This window comes from Lactuca virosa, chromosome 4 (genome assembly GCF_052849685.1).
Source record: "Lactuca virosa cultivar CGN04683 chromosome 4, Lactuca_virosa_CGN04683_v6, whole genome shotgun sequence".
NCBI classification, from domain to species: domain Eukaryota; kingdom Viridiplantae; phylum Streptophyta; class Magnoliopsida; order Asterales; family Asteraceae; genus Lactuca; species Lactuca virosa.
Window position 1 is genome coordinate 27,448,684 of NC_136429.1, and position 25,565 is coordinate 27,474,248.

The 25,565-nt window shown below is 36.3% G+C and overlaps 1 long non-coding RNA gene across 1 annotated transcript; it reads left to right on the top strand.

The window, feature by feature from the left end:
- The first annotated feature begins 20,323 nt into the window (after positions 1–20,323).
- On the top strand, positions 20,324–21,394 carry LOC145103945 (uncharacterized). The gene is made up of 3 exons (XR_013706948.1): positions 20,324–20,478; positions 20,671–20,740; positions 21,354–21,394. It is a non-coding gene; the product is annotated as an uncharacterized LOC145103945 (long non-coding RNA).
- Positions 21,395–25,565: the final 4,171 nt, after the last annotated feature.

Below are 25,565 nucleotides of genomic sequence, written 5' to 3' on the forward strand. Positions count from 1 at the left end.
TACATATCAGCCTAAACATAAGGTGAGTAATTATAACCGAAATTACTTGTTTGAACAGTGTAGTCAGTGACAAGTTGCTTTGTAAAATTTGTGATAGCGACAAAGGAAAAGAATTGATACTCACACGGAAATCACATTCAAAGAAAAAATAGTTCAACTGGATCTTGTTGGGAAACAAATGTCGTGGGCTTCGAACATTTGATCAAGACCACTCATACGAAATAATGTGATTTGGAGTATTCGAAATGGATACTGAAACAAGTGTTTCGTAAGAATCTGGAACAATGTTCCCCGTCAATTCCTTAATGATTTCGAATATTTGGGTTTCACTTGCATCACGGAATCATGAATTAAGATCATTAACACAGATGTTTGACATGTTTAATTCATGATTGGTTTGATCAATGACCTCATGAACATGTGTCTTCGTGTGTGAAATGTGTTAAGAAAGTTGTGATGAAAAATATTGGTGAAGAGTCGAATGTACCTGTGTTATTCATGGACCAAACAGAAAACTCTTAACTCATTTGAGAAGAGTAAGGTAGCTCAGTGGACTTAGAAACATAGACAAGACCCTTCAAAAAATTTCCTTGACTTAAAACTCCGAGTGTTCCATTGCAACCTTAACTGTCTTTGGCTCAATCTTCGAAATAAAAACATTAAACATGCATAATTCTTGATTCGTATTGAGTACCTCATTTTTCGCACGAATCTGAGCTCTTGTCAAAACTCCATCTTGTGGATTTCCTATAACTTGTTCCTTTGGATGGTTCTTCGTCCATTTCTCAAGTGGTGGATATTCTGGATGGAATTCCAATGGTGCTTCTTCGTACATTACTTCATTTTCAGATCCTGCAATGGAATTGTTATCATTAAATTCATGGAACTCATCATTTTCATCAAGATTTATTGTGTCTGAATCATTATGCTCCCCCTCAACATAATGATCATTTTGATGCTCCCCCTCAAAAGGATACTGTTAGGTTCATTTTTACGTATCATTTTAGTACATTTTCTTAATTATTTTCACGATATATTGTGTATATTTAGTATGCATTTCATATGTTTCATTACGTCGTTAATTTGGAACAATTTTACTCGTTTAAGTTTAATTTGTGCAGATTTATGTAAGCGGGTCATGACATTTTTGAGCACCAATATAAGTCACATGGAAGGCCTTGCAACCGCGATCGATGTCTGGGAACAAAATCCACAATAAAGCAATAAACCGAAACGATTTAAGGATTTTTTGGAAACTTGGAAGCAATGCGCGGTCTTCGTGAAGTGATTGGATCGAGAGATAAACATGGTCCTATTGAGATGAAATTTTACCGGTGTCTTACTAACTCATTAATCTAAAATATGAACGGTGGAGATTGAATTTGGACGATGTTTGATACACATTTGGGCCTCGTTAACAGCAGCAATAAAATCTGCCCAGATTCTGTTTTGGCAGCCCACTTTACCTTTTAATTGAGCCCACTTGTGAAACCTTTATCAGCCCAAAATCTGATTTAAATGATATCGTATGAAGCCCATGATTTTAAGTATGTGTCACGTTTTCCACATAAAAAAAAGAAAGGGGGATTAGTTAGAAAAAAGGGGAAGTTCACGGGGACGCACGAGAGGACAGAAAAGAAGAAGAACGAGAAAGGGACTTGAGGTTTTCTTTAGGTTTCAAACATCAAAACAATCTTGATTTTTGTAGTAAGTTTTATTTTTCGTTGATTGAATTGTAGTTTCCGGGGTTTAGCCGTATTAATCGGCTAAACCACCGGGGTTGATGTTTGGATTGGTTTAATCATTTGATTTTGTGTTTAGATCGTTGTGTGAGATTGTTATTTAGATTTAATACACTCCTATCCATATGATTTCTAATTTTCATTAATTTCGTTGTTACAATTTTAGTTGGGCTTGAGCAACCCGGTTAGGGTTTTAACGATGAATTGCTAATCAATTAATTAAATCCGTAATTGTTCTTTTAATTGGTCTAAGTAGCAAATAATACACTTGTGTTATGAAATCATGTTGGTACAATGTAAATTCTCTGAACTTACGTGAGGGTTCATTGTGTTTGGTGTTTCGTTTGTGTTTTAATGCGGCTCTCACCTAATTACAAATTGCTCGTTTGATAATTTTGTAGTGAGTCGGTTCTAACTGAAACACCCATTTTAGTTAGATAAGTTTGCAGCTTGGTTAAAGAGCATGTTTTAATCGAGTGTCTGGCGAAACGGGTTGTCAGAGCATGTTGACAACCGTGGCCAAACTAGGAATTGTATAAAAATCATTGCACGTAACAATCCATGATCACACGTCTAAATCAGTCTTTTGATGCTAATGCAATCATCAACTAGTTAGTTCTTTTTAGTATTTATTTATCGTATTTTAGTTAACGCATCCGGTTTTGTAGTCTGAATTTCCTTTTTATGTAGTTGATCATATGATTTGATGTTGAATTTGTATTCTATCTAGTGAATTTGATTTCGTTTCAATCGAATGTTTGATTTTAATTGTAATTCTTGTTGGTCATTTGAATTAGAGTTAGATCATTCAAGTTATCTATTTTGCAAAATCCATAATTGTTTTGTGAAATAGAACAAGTAACAAGCACTAAATTGAATTCTCTTGAATAAATCTAGTGTAAATCATATTCACACATTCTTACGCTCCCGAGCTTGTGAGGAGTATTGGATGTTGTTGGGAACATTCACATAAAACTTAATGCAATCTTTCAGTTTAATTCTAAGAGCTTGTTTAGATTAGATTATAAGGGTTAGGTTTAATTCAAAGAGCTTGTTTTGGTTAAACAATTTGGTGAATAGGAAGTGTTAGAGCTTGTTAATGTTTCCAAGTACCAACTTAGATTAGAATTCAATTTGACATCAATCATTATTAGCTTGCATCATTAGGAAAATAGAACTCGGAACCGGATCGTTTTTATTTTTGTTTCTAGTATTTCTTTTACCATATCTCAATATAGTTTTATTCGTTTTCAAAATCCTCCTCCGTATTTACTTTTTATGCAATAGGAATAAATACATGATTATTTTGGTTTATTTATTGATTAAAACCGAGTCTCTGAGGATCGACCCTATTTGCCACTATTACTATTATTATTATTTTTAATTAGTGCAAAATAGGATTTATTTGTTTGATGGATTCAACACCCATAAAAATGGAGCCGTTGCCGGGGACTCGGTGTATTTATTCTATTTATATACCAAGATTATCATGTATTTTTGATTGATTGATGCTTCTTAAGTCTTTATCACACCCACTGGAAAATGGGAAGGTTGAATGGTGTTTTCTTATGAAACTCGACAAAGCTTTGCCACAAAAGTCAGTTTTGCAGGATATTGACATACAAGAAGCATTTTTATGGCTGCAAACATTGATTGATGGGATTCAAGGGATTGAAAGACTACATATTCTAGTCCAAGCAAAAGCATCAATCCTCAATTCCCAGTTACGAGACCTATATGAGCACCACCTTGGATTACAGCAATATTTTGAGCATCAACATTTAAATCCAGGTGCACATTTAATTCCAATTTTTTGTTCCTGATAAAAGTCAAACTTTTGAATTTGCAAGATTTATCAAGTTGACTGTATTTTGCTTCAAATGATTGAATCTGATTGCTTTAGTGGAAATTTAGGAGCATGCATGTTGTACTGTTTTGTCATTTGTCACTAGGTTTTGCTTGGTTCGACATGAGTTGACTATGGTCGACCTTGCCAAGTTTTAATTCTGTTGACTTATATCCATGTCTATGTGTGCATTCGGCTTTTAGATTCATGTTTGATTCTGCCATAAATCTGCCATCACCTTTACTGAGACATCCCTATGTCAAGTCGGTCTATGTTACGACCCGTACGAGTAGTTTCAAGTCCCGCTCCTTCCCAAGCATCGAGGACGATGCTACATCTTAAGCTTGGGGAGGGGTATGTATTGCACTTGCATTTTTTTTTATTTTTTTATTTTTTTTTAGTTTGCATCTTCATTTTAGGGGTAACTTTTTTTATTTTTTTTATTTTTCGAAAAACCACAAAAATATTTTTGTTTTAGTCCACCATGCAACTTCTATAAAAAAAAACTACCAAAAGATTTTCCATTTTCATTTTTATTTTTGATCCAACCATTACCAAAACCTTTGAAAAATAGTTCAAAATCAATAAATGAGCCACATGCCTTGAGATTAGACTTGCTCTTTTTATTGAAAATCTAAAACCAAGTTAATCGCACATGAACACACCTCACGAAGCTACTTGTGCAAAACAGAAAGTGAGAAGCTTGTCAACATTGGAGCATAACAGCAGGTATGAGTCAATTCTTTGGGATGCATGACTGGTCTTATGAGTAGTAAATGCTCAATTGAACTAAAAATGCAAAATTCATAAATTCATAAAAAGAATACAAATTTTCAATGTCCTGAGCCTTCCAGTGCTCTAAAAAGTCATTTCTACTCATTCCCTTTTATATACCCTGCTTGGGGACATAGCTTCTAACTATACCTACGGGTCTTTGCATGTTGACCTTTAGTCCGCCGAAAAATGTCTTAGAAGTCCTCACGGTAATAGACCGTGAGAGGTCCCACAATAAAAAAGTCAAGGACGAAAATATAAAGAAACAGGCCTAGCAAATAAATTAATAAGAGTGTTATGTGTTATCTTAGTTATATAATTAAAAAAAAATCTATTATTAAGTTAATCTGTGACCTTTGGGATTCGAACAAGTAAGCTCTGAGGGGTGTTTTACACCTAATCGCCTAAAGCTAAATTGTTTGGGACTGATTGAGTTGAAAATTCGCTACACGGGTTCCATAGAAAGTCATGAACTTAATAATAACAAATAAAGCTAATCTGTGGCCTTAGAGGTTCGGGCAAGTAAACCCGAGGGAACTCTTTAATTCTAGCACACCAAGGTCATATGGTCTGGATGTGTTGGTTGGAAGCCCATTACACGGATTTCAAAGAAAGTCATGAGCTTTATTTGTAAAAAAAATATAATTAGGAAGTTTGTATATAGTTGTGTTTCAAGTTTAATTGAATATTGTGTTTAGGAAAAATACTTGGCTGTCAAAAAATTCCTTTGGACTTGGATTTGAACTTATGACATTGGGATTGATTGTTAATTACTCTGACTGGTGTAAGTGGTTTGAAATTTATAACCAATCTGGGTAAATTTTAGGGAATTCTTAGAAAAGATTTTTTAGAAAAAGATTGTTGTTAATCAACAAATAGCTAGAGTCGGTCATTGTTTTATTTTGTAAAACAAAGATGATTGAGCATGTTTTTGTCACATATGTTTTCACGAAAGTAAGACCATGATTTGTTCCATGAATTGACTTGATGCTATTAGAAGTGAATAAGTGTTGTAATCTTCGATTCTATTGAGTTGTATTAAGGAGTTGCTAAAAGTATTGTTTTTAATGAATATGTGATTGTGGGGTCAAAGCCAAGTCAGCTCAAAGCACGACAGGTATATTCTGAACTACTTGGAAAAAGCAAGTTCATTTGGGTTGGATCATTTTTTTTTGTTTGATTCATTGCATTGTACTCCACATTTAGGATCTAGATTTTTGTCTTCTTTTCTTTTCTTTTCTCCGGTTTATGTCTAACTTTTGTTCTTTCTTGAGGACAAGAAAGGTTTAAGCTTGGGGAGATTTGTTAGGTTCATTTTTACGTATCATTTTAGTACATTTTCTTAATTATTTTCACGATATATTGTGTATATTTAGTATGCATTTCATATGTTTCATTACGTCGTTAGTTTGGAACAATTTTACTCGTTTAAGTTTAATTTATGCAGATTTATGTAAGCGGGTCATGACATTTTTGAGCACCAATATAAGTCACATGGAAGGCCTTGCAACCGCGATCGATGTCTGGGAACAAAATCCACAATAAAGCAATAAATCGAAACGATTTAAGGATTTTTTGGAAACTTGGCAGCAATGCGCGGTCTTCGTGAAGTGATTGGATCGAGAGGTAAACGTGGTCCGATTGAGATGAAATTTTACCGGTGTCTTCCTAACTCATTAATCTAAAATCTGAACGGTGGAGATTGAATTTGGACGACGTTTGATACACATTTGGGCCTCGTTAACAGCAGCAATAAAATCTGCCCAGATTCTGTTTTGACAGCCCACTTTACCTTTTAATTGAGCCCACTTGTGAAACCTTTATCAGCCCAAAATCTGATTTAAATGATATCGTATGAAGCCCATGATTTTAAGTATGTGTCACGTTTTCCACATAAAAAAAAGAAAGGGGGATTAGTTAGAAAAAGGGGAAGTTCACGGGGACGCACAAGAGGACAGAATAGAAGAAGAACGAGAAAGCGACTTGAGGTTTTCTTTAGGTTTCAAGCATCAAAACAATCTTAATTTTTGTAGTAAGTTTTATTTTTCGTTGATTGAATTGTAGTTTCCGGGGTTTAGCCATATTAATCGGCTAAACCACCGGGGTTGATGTTTGGATTGGTTTAATCATTTGATTTTGTGTTTAGATCGTTGTGTGAGATTGTTATTTAGATTTAATACACTCCTATCCATATGATTTCTGATTTTCATTAATTTCGTTGTTACAATTTTAGTTGGGCTTGAGCAACCCGGTTAGGGTTTTAACGATGAATTGCTAATCAATTAATTGAATCCGTAATTGTTCTTTTAATTGGTCTAAGTAGCAAATAATACACTTGTGTTATGAAATCATGTTGGTACAATGTAAATTCTCTGAACTTACGTGAGGGTTCATTGTGTTTGGTGTTTCGTTTGTGTTTTAATGCGGCTCTCACCTAATTACAAATTGCTCGTTTGATAATTTTGTAGTGAGTCGGTTCTAACTGAAACACCCATTTTAGTTAGATAAGTTAGCAACTTGGTTAAAGAGCATGTTTTAATCGAGTGTCTGGCGAAACGGGTTGTCAGAGCATGTTGACAACCGTGGCCAAACTAGGAATTGTATAAAAATCATTGCACGTAACAATCCATGATCACACGTCTAAATCAGTCTTTTGATGCTAATGCAATCATCAACTAGTTAGTTCTTTTTAGTATTTATTTATCGTATTTTAGTTAACGCATCCGGTTTTGTAGTCTGAATTTCCTTTTTATGTAGTTGATCATATGATTTGATGTTGAATTTGTATTCTATCTAGTGAATTTGATTTCGTTTCAATCGAATGTTTGATTTTAATTGTAATTCTTGTTGGTCATTTGAATTAGAGTTATATCATTCAAGTTATCTATTTTGCAAAATCCATAATTGTTTTGTGAAATAGAACAAGTAACAAGCACTAAATTGAATTCTCTTGAATAAATCTAGTGTAATCATATTCACACATTCTTACGCTCGCAAGCTTGTGAGGAGTATTGGATGTTGTGAGGAGTTTTTGTTTGAGATATCATTGAAGACTTTAATTTTGAATCACACGCAACTTTAGATTTAGGTAGAGCGGGATTTTTCTTTTTCGATTTACCAATTTGTTTTTCTTTTGACACAACCTGCCAAAAAATTTCTTTTCGTGCTTTTCTTTTTGAAACTCCTTTTTCTTTTGAAAACTTTTCAACAAGTGTTTTAAATTCTTGAGAATTGAGTTTCACTTGTTCAATGGTTTCAACAATTTCAGGTTTTTCAATAACTTTTTCTTTTTCTGTTTTGACAACCCATTTTCTTTGTGATTTTTGTCTTTGAAAAACATACGAATTTTTGTGAGGTTGTTTTCGACTGTGCTTTGATTCGAAAAGAATCCTTCATCCGAAGTTCGTTTGTTGTCTTCTTTAACCAATTTATTGAATTCTGGTTTGATATTCTCAACATTTCCAGCAGTGACAAAAACTTGATTTGGAAAAACTACATCATCTGTGCATGTAAAATTTGGATACACGACGGTGTTAGTTTCCAAATAATGAGCACCTTTGTCATTCAACACTTTGTCGAACTCTTTTGTGTGTCCATACACTTGTTCAACAACAATTCTTGGTATTGATGTTTCATCCGAAACATTCTTTTCTGTCTTTTTATCATTCGAAACTTTGATTTCGTCTGCCTCATCATCACTACTATCAGTTTGACTGTCTCGTACAGTCACATCATCAAAGTCACAAACATTCGAAGTAGAGGGTTTTTCAATTTCATCCTTAACTATCGAATCATTAAGAATTTCTTTACCTTTTATCTTAGATGTGACATTAATGATAGATAACTGAGAACAATCAATACTTTCCTCTTCTTCAATTTCGCTAATTTCACTAATAGTATCTGAATTATCATCAATATTAGCAAAATTGAATTGAGAGTCAAGTTTCGAATGTTCAGTTCTTTTCAAAATTTTCACTTGTTCATCTTTTGTCAAACTTTCATTCACAATTTCAACAAGTTCATGAGCATTAAGATACTCATCTATCTTAACAACTCCATATGCAAATCTATCATCTGGCACTTTATCAAAATCATTTATAGTGTTCTCACAGTTATATGACATGATATCAACTTTTTCTCTTTCGAATGCAAGAAAAGGCAACAATTTACGATGTTGTTCTTTGCTTATGTCAGAAGAATGATGTAAAGCTGTTAATTTTGCATATAATCGTTTTGCAGTATTACAATAAATGTTACGTTGTGCGAACAACATTCTTACATCTCTATCTAGATTCTCTCTATCATTATTGACATTTCCTAATTGCAACTCTAGATACTCTACCTTGCTACGTTTCGTGTCTAGCAACTTTCGAGTCTCAAGCAATTGATTAGTTATTTCTTTGCTTCGTTACTAGCAGACACAACAATAGCATCAAAGTAAGCAACAGTATCATCAAATGCAACTATTTCAGAATCATAAGCTTGTAGAGGAATATTAAAAGATTCAAGGATAGAACGTACCTTAGTAGTCATGGGAGATTTGTCACTTGATTTTGAAACAAAGAACCTTCCTGTTATCTCTTCTTCTTCTTCTTCCTCAAGTCTTGCGAACATTGCACCATGTGTTGGATGCCTCATCTCCTCATCATCAGACCCGGATGACCAAATCTGATATGTTCCATCTTCTTCATCTTCTCCTCTAGCAACAAGTGATAATCCTTTTGCTTTCGTACGAACTTCCTCTAGCTTTTTAGAGTAATATGCTTCGTCCTTTACTCTATTCTTTTTCTCTTCCTTCTTTCGAAGCACACAATCAATTGCAAAGTGATTCGTACCATTACAATAATGGCAATCTATGCCAGAATCTCCTTTCAATTTCTTCTCAGCCTTAGATTCTTTCACCTTCTCATCACTCTTTTCAAACTTCTGAAACTTCTTCATCTCTTCTCCTCCAGACTTCGCATAACTTCCTTTCACATCATTTTGCTTCCCTTTCGGATTGAAAGGCTTTTTAAAGAACTTTTTGACTCGATTGTTCGAATAGAATGCCACAGCTTCATCATCCGAATTCATGAGAAAACCTTCTTCATCCGAATTCTCCTTTTCAGCAGACTCTACTTCAGACCCCTTCGAAACGAGAGCTAAAGGACCTCCAATGCTCTGTTTTGCTTCTTCCATCATTTCACCAACTTCACTTTCGTGAGTTTTCAGCTGATTGTAGAGATCATTAAGAGATGAATTGTCAAAACTTTGCTGATTCTTGATCATCATGCTAATACTTCTCCATTCCTTACGAAGTCCCATAACAAACGTAAGATTGAACTCCATTAACGACCTAGTGATTCCATAGCGATTGCATCTGTAAATAAGTTCATTCAGACGATCATAGTAGACTTCAATGGACTCATTATCCTTTTGTCTGAATTACTTCAGTTCAACCATACATTGCTTCACAGAGTTGATCCTTGTCTTCTCACTCCCTTGATATTTCTCTTTCAACGTGATCCAGATTTCTTTTGCTGTTTTACAACCACGAATGTAATTGTAAACAACAGGTAGCAACGCACCTCTTAGCTCTCTCATACACCGCTTTTCGTTGTTCTTCAGCCTTGTTTGTTGTTCTCCAACAGCAGATGTTGTTCCAGATGAACCAATGTTTTGAACATTTGATGGAGGTTGAACTGTTCCATTGATGCAATTCCATAATTCCTCATCCAGACCATTCAAATAATCTTCCATACGATCTGCCCACTGATCGTAGTACTCTGGAATCAGCATCGGAATATTTGTTGATGATCCAAGCAGATGTGAATACGAAGTCATTGTATTCATGTTAAAGTTCGCCATTGATGAACACTCGAGAAAATTCAGAAAACTCAGAAAACTTGATGAATTTCAAATTTTATCAAATGAATTGATCAGAATTTTGTAATCGATCACTCGATTATACAATTCGAACACATAATCAAATCAAATCTGTAGATCAGATATGATTTTCAGAACCAAAAGCACGGAAACTTTTGAGAAAAAACAAATGACTCAAAATCAGATGATTCAGAATGAAAATCAGATCAATGCAGTTTGATTCCTGCTTTGATACCAATTGAAGAGGAATTGTATACGAGAAATCGAATAAGATCTTATCACAAAATTCCTCTTAGTTCCTTTTATTTAATTCTTCTTCCAATCTTTTTCTTTTTTTTTTCTTTGGGCCGAGAATGGGCCTAGAGATATGAAGAAATAATGTTGGGCTTAACCTCTTAGCTAAATCGGATTTCATAGGCCCATAATTATTTTTCGGCCCATTGGGCTCATTAAATGGTTCACGGCCCAAAATCATCTAAGAATAGGCTTTACGACCCATTAGAGCTAATTAGGTTAGTTATGGCCCAATAAAACTCATTAGAGTAATTTATTCCATTTTAGGCCCAATATGGCCCAAAATGTTAAATTTCGAGAGAGTGGGTCCAATTAGAGCCCATTTAAGGGTTCTATGCCCAAAATAGTCGAATTGGAAACTTATTGGCCCAACAGGCCCAACAAAGAAATCTTAGTCCATAATGGGCTTAAGTAGGGATTTGCAGGGTTTCCAAATCTTTACTTGACTATTTGAAGTGTTTGTATAGGGTCCTTGATGAATTTCAGTTGTCATTGAATAAACGCCAAGTGTGTTTTCAAATTTTGGTTACAAATGTTATCTTTATTGTTGTTACAGAGGCATAGAATTCCTAGTTGTGACATCATCCCCCCGTTAGAAGGAATTTCGTCCCGAAATTCTTTTTGAAGCTAGATTTGAGAATGCGAGAATAAGTGAGGGTACTTTCAGTTTCATCTGGTCTTCGCGTTCCCATAGCCTTTTGTAGTGTTTGTCAAAAGTGTGATGTGAGTCTACTATCTCGAGCTGAGACGGTAGATATTGGCACTCCATGAAGTCTTACTACTTCCTTGATGTATAGCTTGATTAATCTTTCTATCTTGTAGGACTCTTTTATTGGTAGGAAATGGACGGACTTCGTCAATTTGTCAACTATCACCCATAAGGCATCCAATTTGTCGGTTGTCTTGGGTAATTTAGTCACAAAATTCATGGTGATCCTTTCCCATTTCCACTCGGGTGTTATTGACTGTTGCAATAGTCCCGAGGGCTTTTGAGATTCCACCTTTTTCTTAGCGCAGGTGAGGCACTTGCCAACGAAAGTTGCAATATATGCCTTCATATTAGGCCACCAATAGTGTTGCTTGACATCCAGGTGCATCTTATCTGAACCCGGCTGGACGGGGTATCGCGTTTTATGAGTCTCGTCCATGACTACTGCTCTGAATCCCTTAAGTTTAGGGATCCAAATTTGGTTCATGGAGTACTAGGCTCTATCTTGGTTGACTATGTTCGATTTTTACTCCGGGAATACGTAAGAATATCCTTGATGAAGACAATTACGAAGTGATCGAGGAATGGTTGACAAACTCAGTTCACGAGGTCCATGAATGCTGCAGGAGCATTTGTTAGACCGAAGAGCATCACGACAAATTCGTAATGTCCATAGAGGGTTCGGAAAGCATTTTTCGGAATATCATCCTCTCGAACTTTGAGTTGATGATAACCAGGTCTCATATCTATTTTCGAAAAATAACTAGCTCCTTGCAGCTGGTCAAATAGATCATCGATTCGTGGAAGAGGGTAGCGATTTTTGATAGTGAGCTTGTTTAACTCCTTATAGTTGGTACACATCCGGAAGGATCCGTCTTTCTTTAACAAAAAGACCGGAGCTTCCCCAAGGTGAGAGGCTGGGTTTAACGAATCCTCTGCTTAAAGACTCGCTTAGTTGGCTCGATAACTCTTGCATCTCAACGGATGCTATCCTATAGGGTGCTTTGGCAATTGCAGTAGCTCCAGGAACAAGATCAATCCGAATTTTAACCTGTCTATTTGGAGGTATTCCTGGGGGATCTTCAGGAAACACGTCCGGAATTTCACACGCCACCGGGATATCTTGGATGTTGCTTTCCTCCTTAGTCTTATCTACGATGTGAGCCAAGAACGCGTAGTTCTTCCTTTGCAGGCATTTCTGTGCCTTAACGCATGATATAAGATGAAGGTTGACGTCAGACTTATCTCCGTAGATAATTAGGGTTTCACAACTGGGGGGAAAGGTGAAGGCGAACGGCCTTCTCGTGACACCTAATTTCAGCATGGTGGGGCTTAACCAATCCATGTCAACAATCTTATCAAAGATCCAAACGTTTACCGGCCCCAAGTTTATTTGGAATTTTATGATTATTTAAGGTTAGCATGCACCCCAGATAGATATCTTTGGTTGATTCTGTTTTCCCATTAGTCATTTCTACCATAAAGGTTTCATTCAACTTATGGGGTTGTTGTTTCAATAAATGTTTAGCCTATTAGTCATAGAACTTTGTTCTTCCTTACTATCTAACATAATGCATGCGTATGTGTTGTTAAGTGGAGAACATACCAGTAACACCCCTTGGGTCTTGCATTATTTCTCCTTGGCTCAAAGTCAAGTCTCTTCCTGGTCCTCCTGCTCCAATTTGTTGGCTGCAGGGCATTTGCGTTTGAAATGACCGACTTCTCCACATTTGTAACAAGCGCAACTAACCTCTGTGTTAGTGTTGTTATGGTTGTTGTTATTGTTGTTGTTGTTTGGTCGTCGGCTTTGCTGAAACTGTGTCCTGCAGTATTTTGCAGTATGACCCTTCCGATTGCATCTTGTGCAAAACATTTCCTTGCAATCTCCATGATGATGGAAATTCCATTTGTTACACTTAGGAAGACTTCCAGCATATGGTCTTGCTGGTTTAGGTTTAGTTGATGTTGTGATCGCATAGACAGCAACAGTACGTTGTTTCTTCGAGGATCCTTGAGTTGGTTGTCCCTTCCTCTTACTCCCAGACTTCCGCTTCCTACCCTTAAAGTTGGGGTTTGGAGTGCCCTGATAAGATGTCACTCGTTGGTTTCCGGGGTTGTTACCTCGGCTGGTGCGATCGACGCTATTTCCTCCTCTGTTGGTTTTGCTTGTGTTGAGCCGTGCCATAGCAGCGGTCACGACAGCGGTGACAACAACTTGAAATGTAGCAAAATCCATTTGCAAAATTGGGGTTCCACGGTTGTGCTTGTTATTTATGGGGAACGACATCTTCGGCTGCATGTTGATAAGCAGGATCATAAGTAGCGGTGATCATTTCCGACTGTACTCTATAAGCTTCGCGTTTTTTTTTTCCGCTCTACATCCCTAGGATGTATTTATGATAGTAGATAATTTGAATATTTGGTCGTATTCATAGAGTTCATAGGTTATTTTTGGTTTCAAGGTTCTTGCGTATCCAACGATTTCGATGGTTTGTTTGTGCACATAAGTGAATCCCACATTAAAACACATCGCATTTCTACTAGAAATAGTCGTTTTTAATACATGAAAATTTATCTGAAGATCATACAATACATAGGAAAATGTATGATTTGACAGCATTACGACACAAGATCATCGGTACGCAGGGCGGTATACTTAGAAGAAGCACAATACTAGTAGGAGACACGACTTATAATACTAAGTAGTAGAGCAGGTTCCATTAGTGGTGATGACAATGATACTCAATCGTCGAGCTGACGTATCAGAAGTTCTGTCAGTTCATTCGCCTCTTGGGTGATTACCTCTTCCCTTTGCTCGGCTCGAACAACTCTAGCCTCGGTTAAAAAGAGTAGACACTTGAGATTGACTATTTCTTTTTCAAGAGAGCGTATGTAGTCTGCATCACTTTCCTGAATCGTATGTGTGTTTGATGGGGCTTTCGGTGGGTGAGGTTTACTAGATGTCTCTTTGACGTCCTTTCCTTCATCTCACCCCTGGTCGGATTCGTCATATTCATAATCAGTTACTACATACTCATCCGGTTCCACTCCGGGTCCTACCTCCTGACCCATTACAGGGTCTCCTTCAGGGTTTTCTTCAGGATTCTCATCTGGATCAACTTCAATCTCCCCATAGACTACTAGAGCTTGATAGTAAGGGTCGTCTTGCTGCATTCCTGCCATATTGCCTGCGTGGGGCATGTAGATGTGAGGAGTGTGTGCATTGGGGTGTATAAGACTAGTATTCTTAAAATGCTCCTATAGTGTTTATTTTTCTTAGGTTTAGTTCTCCTAACTTATTTGGATAGTTATATGGTAAGTTTATTTATTTTTTATTTTTTTATTTTTTTATTTTTTTTTTGGTTGTTGACCATCACAATTTTTAAAATACATAACACCTTCATTAATATATGATTTTTCTTACATGAAAATTTTGCCACACGGCATACGGTACATAAAAGTCTAAAGTTTGACAGCATAACGACTCTATGAGTAGTGTAATCACTTAAACATAGAGTCGGGAGTACATCACATATCACCCTTACACAAGTAATCCTACTATTATCACATTAGAGATTTATTTAAGGTTTGTGGCGTAATTATATTCCAAAATGTTGTGCTAGCAGTTGCGCCATCTCGGTCATCTCCCGTATTACCTCATCCCTTTCTTGCTCAGCTGATACGACTCGTGCCTCTATAACGAAAAGTTGTTGCCGGAGAGCGGCATTCTCTTCCTCTAGAGTGGGGGCCCTTCCAATGGGGTTTCCTGCTGGTGTAGGAATATTCTGATGTTCCTCGATGGTAAGTGGATCAGAGGGGTCTCCTTCTTCTTCTGTGTTATCGTCATCTCCTATGTCCTCATCGACTTCATCGAATTCGTAGTCGATGTCGGTATATTCATCATATTCTGAGTCAGGAGCTACCCCTTGCCCTTCACCAGGGTTTTCTTCGAGTATTCCATGAGCCACCAGGGCTTGATGGAATTGGATTCCTTGTTGATCCTCATCCATGATCATTGTACGTATAATTGGGGTACGGATTGTGAAGGAAAAATGGTTTTATAAGTATTTATCCCTACAATATTTTGGGTTGCTTTTATATTTTGTTTCATGCTTTCCCACTATAGTTATTAAGAGGGCATATTTCAGATTTACTGACCATTGCGATTCTTGCAAGGCCTGTGATAGTTGTACTTCGAAGGAATGTAGTTAATCAGGCTACACTCATCCTTAACACAACTATGAACAACCTCGATCTAACCCAAATGTCGAAATTTTATTTCAAATGTTAAGTTTTTATTATTAGGTTAAATTTCTCTAAGCCACGCAAATAAGAATGTTTGTTATTATTATTTTTTTGTTCAGAGTTATTTAGTCCCCTCTTTGGGTGTATAGTTGCATATCAATGTTTGGTTAGATATGCTGGTTCACTATAAACACTGCTCTGATACCAACCTGTCACACCCTCGAACCAAACGGCGGAAACGTCTGAGGGCTCGTGTGACTACCGATTGAGTTATCATTACAATGAATATACATGAAACAAACACATAAATAGCCAACATTACATAAGACAACCGTCATTGTTCACATCAAGTGTGTTGTACACTTTTTCATTACATATTTGTAATATAATTATTCCGAGAATTCACAAAAAGATAACATAACACTACACTTGAACATTTTCTTCAACTTATTTGTTACCTGATAATACAAGTATTTTGAAAACGGTCAACATATATAATGTTGGTGAGTTCATAAGCATGTTTGGTATAAAATGTTTTGCACAATTTGTGAAAGCCCAGAAAATCCGATATTTTCTGAAATAGAAACTGTTACGATATAATGTGATGATCCAATTAAATGTATGTGTAGATGTGATTTCAAAACATGTTCATATGAATTATCCACAATTGTATTTCTTGTATAACAGTTGAGTATGACATAGTAACGAAGTAAATTCCCGGAAAATCCTATATTTTCCATATAATAAATGAGATAGTATGATAACTTAGTGAATTTATATAAATCACAAAGTACGGCCAAATAGTGTGAAGTTGATTTTCCAAAAATAGTGTTATGGTAATGGATCTCTATGTGAGGCATTATAACCATGCATAATAATGATTAGTTCACATGTCTTGACATTTTTCAATGCCGGTTTTGATCAAGACTTTGTCACCCTAGACTGGCCGAGTCTAACTGTAGCGAACAGCTGAGGTGTGGGGGAGTCACCCCCGTATAGATCTATACACAAACTCTCGCTCTCCCTCCAGGAGACTCTGGTTATAACTACAGGCTACGACCGACACTCATAGGTGCCGGCCGCTAATTCTCACTAAATCCCAAATATTACCCCGAGTATTGAAATAGTATCGATTCACATTCCACTTATTGTTCACATGAGTTCGAATAGTATCGTTTTCGTTTCGTTTAGTGTCTTTATGAGTTTGAGTAATCCCAACAACACGAGAAAGGACAACGTGGTCCATTAGTTGTGTATGTTAGTTTAGGCTGTCGAGTATGCGACGGACATTTTAGTCTATCAAGCATATTATGGGTTTTGGACCATACTAGTGGTGCAAATGGGCCACTAAGGCCCAATAGCACATAAAACCATTGATGGTCCGTTTAAAACATGTAATCGGGTCACCGGAAGCCCAATAGACATGTATTATTTAAGTTGGGCCCAAAAGTCATGTTAATGGGCCACAAATGCCCAATAAGCATGATTAGAATTATTCAAGCCCAACAATTAAAAGGTTTACTTGTTTCGTATAATATTAGTGTTGCGAAGTTGTTAAATCGAGATGTCGTAAAAATCACCAATTTGTTTTTAAAACGATTCATAGATTTATAAAAATATATATTTCTATTTAAATCCATAAGTTATAAATTTTGTATATTTTGACCCAATTATTTTAATATTAACATAATTGACCAAAAATATTAGTTTGACCAATTCAGCCCCTTATTTTGATAAAGTTGACAATTTTAGTCCTTTTAAAAAAAAGACAAATTAAGTCCTTGAACTATCTTTCTTGACATTTTTGACCCAAAGACTTATTTAAATAGTGTTTCCAGCCCAAGGTTTACTTTTCGACAGTTTCAGCCCCTTTAGTAAAAAGAATTTCATTTATAATCCAAACTTTTCGCAACTTTTACAAATTTGACCCAAAATCCAAAAATTTTACATTTTTAGTCCTTTTTGACAAATAAGGTCATTTTAACCCCTGAAATAAATTTATTTATTTTTCTACCCACTGTTTTGAGAAATTTACCATTTCAGCCCCTTAAAATCACATTTTTCGCAAATTTGGGCCTAAGGGCCGAAAAGCCCAAAATTTTAGCCCAATAGGCTAAAATTTACATTTTTAGTCCCTTGAAAAGCATAATGTTCATAAAAACTTCTATTATAACTGTTTTGACCTTTTGATCCTTGTAAAAACCGTAAATGACAACTTTTTCCCCAACTTTTGTTTATTTGACAAAAATAGTCCAATAATGAGTTTTATGTTGTAACATGCTTATTATAAACCTTATATGGTAGTTTTTCTTAACTTGTTAAGTGTAATACATCCTAGATCACTTATCTTTACTTCTTGAACTATAGATCTCGAAATATCTTTCCTTTTTGGCACATATTTACCACATAAAAACAAGAAATCACACATAACATACAAATACACATAGATCTACACATTTTACTTGTATTCTCCCCCATAAAACATGTGAAAACCGAAAATAGAGCGGTATGAACTCACCTTTGCTTTGATGTTTCGGTTTTGAGGAAGAATTATGAGAAGATGATGTTGTTTTCGGCCTAGCTTGTTTCTTTGATGGGATCTTCGAATTTCTAGGAAGTTTTAAGAGTATGATTCATGAAACAAGGTGGTAAGAGGAGTAACTTGGGTTTAAAAATGAAATAAATCATCTTAGGTTTGAAATATCTTACCAAGGATGTTGATCTTGATGAATAATCCTCTTGAAACTCACCCAAAAATCTCGAAAATGAAGAAGATGAATGAAGAGTTCTTGAGAGATTTCTTGGAAATTTTTGAAAGAAGATGGAGGTGGTGAGAGGGAGTGGCCGAGAATATGGAGAGAAGAGAGGAGAGAGGGAGTGAAATGACTTGCATGGAGATCCACCATGCAATAGGGAGGTGGCATGCTCACAAAATTCCTCTTAATTCCTGTTATTTAATTCTTCTTCCAATCTTTTTCTTTTTTTTTCTTTGGGCCGAGAATGGGCCTAAAGATATGAAGAAATAATGTTGGGCTTAACCTCTTAGCTAAATCGGATTTCATAGGCCCATAATTATTTTTTGGCCCATTGGGCTCATTAAATGGTTCACGGCCTAAAATCATCTAAGAATAGGCTTTACGACCCATTAGAGCTAATTAGGTTAGTTATGGCCCAATAAAACTCATTAGAGTAATTTATTCCATTTTAGGCCCAATATGGCCCAAAATGTTAAATTTCGAGAGAGTGGGTCCAATTAGACCCCATTTAAATGTTCTATGCCCAAAATAGTCGAATTGGAAACTTATTGGCCCAACAGGCCCAACAAAGAAATCTTAGTCCATAATGGGCTTAAGTAGGGATTTGCAGGGTTTCCAAATCTTTACTTGACTATTTGAAGTGTTTGTATAGGGTCCTTGATGAATTTCAGTTGTCATTGAATAAACGCCAAGTGTGTTTTCAAATTTTGGTTACAAATGTTATCTTTATTGTTGTTACAGAGGCATAGAATTCCTAGTTGTGACACCAAGTCCCTGCTGATGAAGCTACTGCTGAATTTGCAAAGTATCAGTTTCCGAAAGTTGTGGAGGATGATGAAAATATTTTTCCAAGTGTAGCAAGAATTCCAGATGCTATGCTAAAGAAGGTGAATCCTACTCACAAGGTTCTTGTAAAGTATTTGAAGCATGTAAACTCTGATGTGGAAACGGGGGTTTTACTCGAAGTTGAAAGTGGATCGACTAAGCCATCTAAGAAGACCAAATCAGATGGTGAAGAGGTTAAAGTTGCAAGTTCAAAATAGTCTCCAAAGAAAGTTAAGGGTGATGATACGAAGAAGACTGAAGAAGGTGATCAGTCGAAGGAGGTTGTTAATGAAAACCTTTGAAGGAGGTAATGCCATCAAAGTCAGGAGTGTTGAAAAGGTTACGAAAAATGTCAACAAAACGAACTTTGTCTGATGACTCACAGTGTAACGCCCGGGTTTCGGGGCTAAGCATTTTTAGACGATGTAATAGTCTAGGTCAACTATTGTAACTCTTTTGATGTAATAAAAATGAAATATTTGAGTATTTTGTGAATTTATGTGCTTATTATTTAATTATAAATGTATAATTAATAAAGAATAAAAATAAGCGTCAAAATTAAAATATGAGATAAGCTCGATATCTTTACATAAAGTTGTAGTGGTCAAAACAAGGATTCCGGAGATATAAAGAACGCCGAAATCCGAGTTATAACGAAGAAGTTATGACCCGACGAAGTTTCACGACGGAACCGGCACGATACCGGGAAGCGTGAATAGTGAATTTATGATAAAGCGAGTTTTTAGCCGACACGACCTAAACGAGAATCGAAGAGCTCTTTAATTGTGGCGTAACAATAAAAAGACAGACGAAAACGGACGTCGGATGAAGAAGTTATGAATTTTTAACGGACCAATCCTGTCCCGGCCTGTTAAAAATATAACTTTTAAAATAAATTCAAAATTTGCCAACGGAGTCTAAACGAAAGTTGTAGATTACGTTCCCGCCTTCGCGTGGATATAAATAACGTCAAAAACGGAGCTCGTATGCGAGAGTTATGATTTTTCTAAGACGGGAGGCCGATACGCGGTATTGGGTGACATGGCACCACCAGAAATTGGACATGTGGCACCACCAGAAATTGGACATGTGGCACCACCAGAAATTGGACACATGGCACCACCAGAAATTGGACATGTGACACCACCAGAATTTGGACAAGTGGCACCACCAGAAGGCCACCACATGCCCCAAGTCACTATAAATAGAAGTGTCGGGTTCTCTCATTTCTTACACCTTTCCTCTTCCACTTTCTCTCTCTAAACTCTCTCTCTAAGCTCCCTTGAGCCCCTAAAGTCTAGGTAAACCCCCTAGCATCCGAAGGAAGTCCCGAGGCTCCCGGAGTCCCGAGAAAAGAACCTTTCGGCTCGGAAACGCTGCTCCAGCGAAGTCCGGTTTTGAGAAAAACCCGCTGTAAGTAAGGTACGCCTACGAAATTTTTAATATAACTTTTAAATAATTATAGTAATATTATTAGGTCCTTAAAATAATTATTTGGGCTATTATTATTTATATATTGGGTTTTATTTAACGCTTGTATAATAATAATAATAGCCAGACTATTAATTAGTCGCGGTTAACGTTAAAACTAAACGCTAGTGATATTAATACTAGGTTTTGATCAAGGAAAAATTGTTTTGAGATAACGGAGTGCTGTTCGAGTACCGAGTCACCACCTAATCAGGTGAGTGCATAGTTACTTTCATCTTACACATAGATATGAAGTATTTTATATTAATTACGTGCTATGTGGGCATATTATCTGAATACTTGCTGCCTATGCTGATGAAAGATTTTTATACATGTTTTAAATAATTTAAACTGTATATGTATTTTATATCTACAAAAATGTTGGGGTAAAACATGGGTAGATGTAATAAGACGATGTGTGATAAAATGATGAGAGGCCTCGATGTTGTTGTTATTGATTCTGTCATCTAGCGGAGTATGGATGACGACCACGGACTCTTCTAGACAGTCCAGTGGAACGCTAGCAGGCTCGCAACCTGTAGGTGTTTGTGAACGATGTGTTCACCGGTGTACTCCATCCCCCTCATGGTTGCCTTTAGGACATTTATTGCTGAGGAAACCCCTTGGCAGTAGTGTCCATCCCGATGTTGATCCTTAGTCTAGGTCCCTTATGATAGGTGTTTTAGGGACGTAATGTGAGGATAACGGGAACGGGTAATCGGGTTATTATTGGTTGATGAAATTAATAAACTTATTTATTGTGGGTTGAAAACCCTATGTGCTCACCAGGCTCCCAAGCCTGACCCACTCAGTTTCTTGTATTACAGGTAATGGCGCACGAGCATAGATATGATGTTTGGGATGAGAGATTATGAATAAATGTAGTAAGGCTTTATTGTACTGTTTATGCTTTTGATCTGTATCGAACATGACATCCCGATGTTTATAATGAAATACATTTCTACGGAAATGCTTTGATAAATCTTTATCATATTTTATTTTGGGAACAAATTCCGCAACACTTTTATTTAAAATGTTACTCTGATTTTTAAACAAAGCATAAACAAAATCGGTCTTTTCTGGCCGTGAAAATGGGGATGTCACACACAGACAGTTCGTAAAGCTCAAGTCAGTAGCAAAGGGGTCATTGTTCGTGAGATCCCTGCTCCTGCTTCTCCGTCATCCAAGAAAAGAAGAGTTCAAGATGTAGCCAAGCATATTACTGCGAAGAGGTACAAAACGAAAAATCGTTCTTCGTGATGATTCATCCGAAAACAATGTGGTTCCTGATACACCAACGGTTTCGTCTTCACCAATGGTAACTTCTTTACCTATTACTTCGTTTGTTTCTCAACCCTCTATCTCACTTCCACTCGAAATAGTGGTGACCAAGTCAGTTTCTGAGGAGGTCCCTATTTCAAACATCCCTGCTAACGTATCTGATACGGGAGCAAATGTTTCAATGAGTGTCGACGTTTCGCAACCCATTTCAGTTTCAACATCATTACCACTCATAACAACATCTTCGTTAATTTCACTTCCACCATTCATTCTTCCTATATCTACTGTCACCACATCACCTATCTTCGATAATATCCTTCAACAACCAATCACCACATTATTCCCATCTCAATCCACTGAACCAACAAAACCAAGTTCCGATGATGAAACAGAAGGAGGTGGTTTCGGAGGAACATTTGAAGACTTGCACTTCGATTTAGAGGAAGAGGATATTCTTGACCACATGTTAATGTCAGGAAAGCAGTTTAAAATCCTCAATCGAAAGATGAACTCCATTTTACAATCTCAAGCTGACTCTGGTGCTAAAATTTCAGTTACTAGGATAGAAGTCGACCTTTTACTTAAAGGTGTTGAGAATCGTCTTCAAGAGAAGATTGATGTAAATGATCAAAACAACGAGCTTCAGATCAAAGCTCAAGGAGATATGTATAATTCTTCATTAAAAGAGTTACGAAATGTTGCCAAAGAGAGACATGTTCTCTTCGTACAAGACGTGAAGAAGGTATGAGAGGATGTGAATTTCAAGATTGAAGAGCTAAAGAAGGAGTTTTCGAATGAACTTCATCAAGGAAATGATCGTTATGCTTCGATTCAAGAAAAGGTTGATATAATTGTTGGGGCTGTAACAAATTTCATACAATCTTTTCAAGAAGCGATGCCAACATTCGAAGCCAAGGGAAAAGAAGATAGAGATCAGTTTACGAAACTGAGTACCTTGATTGCTGAGTTGAAAGAAGCTGTATCGAATCCCATCCAACAGTCCTTCTTGACTCCTGAGTTTTTAACTCAGAAGTTGAATGTGCTTGACCAAGTAATACAGAAGGTTGTTGCTCCTATAACAAAATTTGCTCAGATGTTACCACAGAATGCCCCACCTGTTGTCACAGGGGGGGAGAAAGAAAAGTGAGCAAAGTAACGAAGAGTGATAATAAGGGAGAAGGCATTCGAAAAACAAACGAAGATGCGAATGTTGTGGGGAAAGTGCTGACTTCGAAAATTCCAACTTCTCTACCTACCAAAACTGATCCCATTACAACAACCATTGTAACCACAAAACCAATGGCAAGACCTATTGTCAAAGGAATTGTCATTGGTTCATCAACAGAAGGGGGAAGTTCGAGTTCTTCTAAACCTGTGCCTTCGAATGAGGGTAAAGGAAAGGGAGTAGTAGTTGAAAAGACAAAAGAAGAAAAGAAGGCTGAGGTAGAAGCCGAAACTGAGCTTCAGAGGCACATCCAAAGCATTTTAAGGATGAGGGAAAGTGATCCTCCGGGTATGGAAAAGGGAGACCCGAAGAAGCTATACGGCTATGAAACAATCGAATCAAGGGTTGCATTTAACCATATGCATGCCTTTGAGAAGAAACCGAAGAAGAGTTATTCAATTGTTAATACTGACTTGAACCAGCTTGATTTTCCTATCAACGAAATGATGTTCATTACAACTCAATACAAAGTCAGTGAAAAGTTCAAGAATGCTGATGATTACACACACATGAAGATTCGTTTTCATGCTGTACTTGGAAAGGAACCTGAAGAGGTGTGGTCACTCGTAAAGATCAAGAAGGTTGTGGCCATCAAGAAAGATGTGTTGTTCGAAGACATGATCCAAAACTTTAGGTATCATGTGGTTCGTGCAAACAATCAACAAGTCGACTTCAGTGTAGCAGATTTCCCATTGATGAACTTGAATGACTTGATTCAAGTTGCACTAATCTTGAAGGATATGGAAGCATCTCAACTCAAGGGTACAGACAAGGATGTGTTCAGACTTGGTCTTGCTCACATTAAAATTTTCATTGACAATTACTATGATTGTCTGGCCCTGACAGACGAAGAGTTGGCTTCGGGTCTAGGAAGAAAAGTAACTGTTGCTATGTAACCAGAATTGAAGAAGTATGTTGATGGTGAAATATGCCTGAAGCCTTTTGGAATGATCTTTGCTGGTAAAGACACGAAGGGAAAGGCCAAAAGATTCTTATTCCAAGTTGCTGAAATAGAGAGATATACAACTTCACAATATACGAACTTCATTGTTCGTATGAATAGTTGTACAAAGAACAATGATGAAGATAAGAAGGAGTCAAAGAAGGTTTTGACCTGGTACTCAGAGATCAGAAGGATGATGCACTTTGCTGCTCAGATTCTCACGAACTGAGTAGTTCGACTCGTTTACAAAGGGGGAGATTGTTAGGGTCGAAGTCTTGTTGTAAAGAGTCGAAGTGTCATTATGTAATATTTCGTATGTAATGTATTTACTAAGGCATTTTATGTTCGAAGCGTAACTCCTAGACTTAGTATTTTTTGTACTCTCAGTTTCCTATAAATAGGAACTGAACTTAGAGTTAGATAACAAGTTTTCCCAGTATGTTGTCTAGTTTGTACTCTGTGTTCATTAAGAGCTGAAATCAGATTATATTTACATCTTGTGTTCTTAATTGATCTTTAGCTTGATTAACTCTGATCTTATTCGATTTCTCGTTACAATTCCTCTTCATATGGTTGAAAGAGAGACTTAAACTTTCAAAAAGGAATTCACTTCCTTTGACAGATCTCAATGAAAAGAGGAAACTAAAAGTGAAATGGATTCTATCTTGCCAAATCCCACATGAGAGCTAGTGGATATACCTCTAGTATGTAAACCACTAGGCTATAAATGGATTGTCAAGAGGAAAATGAAAGCAAATAGATCTAAAGAATATGAGAATCAGTTAGAACGTAATGGTATATGATTTCAATAGAAATATGCACCAATTTCTTGTTTGAAAATTTAGAATCAAATGATACTTCTATACTCCAAGAAGCTATTTCCATTAAATCCAATAATATTGGTTGGAATTCATCAAAATAAGATAAAGGTTTTGATGAATATTAAGATATTCAACATGAAGTTGAAAGACTATGAATGGAAATATAAGTATTCTAAATTTGGAATCATATGATCGTTTCTTAGAAAATCATATTGATTAAGTTGTAAAAACTATATTGTTCTATCGTTTGAACTATTAAGCTTGAGAAGTCACCGCGATTTAGTGGATTTCCAAATGAGAAGTAAGAGATGATGACATATTTGAAATATATGTTTGGATTACAAACATAAGAACGCCTTGATTAATTTCATTTGTATGCTCTTATAATTATATGTAGTTGTAACTTCTCGAAATTTGGAAGTATATCATTCTGATATGAACTAAAACTTCTAAATATAGATTTAGAAGTATAAATCTACATGGAACTCCCAAGCAGTTATATTATCCAAGGGAAAGCAACAAAATGTATGAGTAGTAAAGTCATTATATGATTAAAGCAAGCTTTGGAACAACGGGTATCAAAAGTTTGACTATGTCATTCAACATCAATGGATGTGATGAAATATATCTATATAAATGGCACTTAAAAGTGTTATTCTATTTTATGACATAGTAGGATCCTTGAGATAAGATGCCTAAAGAATTTTACATGTAGATGGTTAAAGCAAGAAATTGCATGGAAAAATACGATATTTGCAAGAAAACTCAT